This window comes from Malurus melanocephalus, unplaced genomic scaffold (genome assembly GCF_030028575.1).
Source record: "Malurus melanocephalus ecotype Western Australia unplaced genomic scaffold, MMel_1.1 scaffold_1564, whole genome shotgun sequence".
NCBI classification, from domain to species: domain Eukaryota; kingdom Metazoa; phylum Chordata; class Aves; order Passeriformes; family Maluridae; genus Malurus; species Malurus melanocephalus.
The window spans coordinates 16,922-18,408 of NW_026624796.1; positions in this window are offsets into that span (position 1 = coordinate 16,922).

Genomic DNA, 1,487 nt, shown 5'->3' on the forward strand with positions numbered 1-1,487 from the left:
TAATTAAAGGACTGCCGGCTTTAATTTGGGCTCTGCTTAATTTTCAGACGCCTCATTAGCGAATTAAATTGAGAATTTAATGAGCGAGGCGGGAGAATGTGGAATGTGTCCAATGCTGGGGTGGGGTGGATTTAAAATGGGTTTGAAATGGGTTTAAATGGATTTAAATGGATTTTAAATGGGTTTAAAATTGATTTAGGATGTATTTTAAATAAATTTAAAATAACGGATTTATAATGGATTTAAAATGGGTTTAAAACAGATTTTAAATGGATTTTAAATGGATTTAAAATTGATTTTAAATGGATTTAAAATCGGTTTAAATGGATTTAAAATGGATTTAAAATGGGTTTAAATGAGTTTGAAATGAATTTTAAATGGATTTAAAATGGATTTTAAATGGGTTTTAAACAAATTTAAAATAACGGATTTATAATGGATTTATAATGGGTTTAAAACAGGTTTAAAACAGATTTTAAATGGATTTTAAAATTTAAAATGGATTGAAAACAGCTTTTACATGGATTTAAAATGGATTTAAAATGGGTTTAAATGGATTTTAAATGGTTTTAAATGGGTTTAAAACTGATTTAAAATGGATTTAAAATGGATTTAAAATGGATTTTAAATGGATTTTAAATGGGTTTTAAATTGCTTTAGAATGGATTTTAAATAAATTTAAAATAACAGATTTAAAATGGATTTAAAATGGATTTAAAATGGGTTTAAAATGGGTTAAAACAGTTTTAAAACAGATTTTAAATAGGTTTAAAATGGATTTAAAATGGGTTTAAAACAGATTTAAAATGGATTTAAAATGGGTTTTAAAATAATTTAAAATAACGGATTTATAATGGATTTATAATAGATTTATAATGGGTTTAAAATGGGTTTAAAACAGTTTTTAAATGGATTTATAATGGATTTTAAAATTTAAAATGGATTGAAAATAGCTTTTACATGGATTTAAAATGGGTTTAAATGGGTTTAAATGGATTTTAAATGGATCTGAAATGGGTTTAAAATGGATTTAAAATGGGTTTAAAATGGGTTTTAAATGGATTTTAAACAAATTTAAAATAACAGATTTATAATGGATTTTAAATGGGTTTAAAACGGGTTTAAAACAGATTTAAAATGGATTTAAAATGGATTTTAAATGGGTTTAAAATGGATTTAAAATGGATTTTAAATGGGTTTAAAATGGATTTAAAATGGGTTTTAAATGGGTTTTAAACAAATTTAAAATGTGTTTAAAATAAGTTTAAAATGGATTTAAAATTGATTTAAATGGATTTTAAATGGATTTGAAACAGATTTAAAATGGATTTAAAATGAGTTTAAAATGGGTTTAAAATGGATTTTAAATGGTTTAAAATGGATTTAAAGCAGATTTAAAATGGGTTTTAAATGGGTTTTAAATGGGTTTAAAATTTCCATTTTCTTGGGATCATTACCCCAATAATCTTGGATATTTATTCCAATCT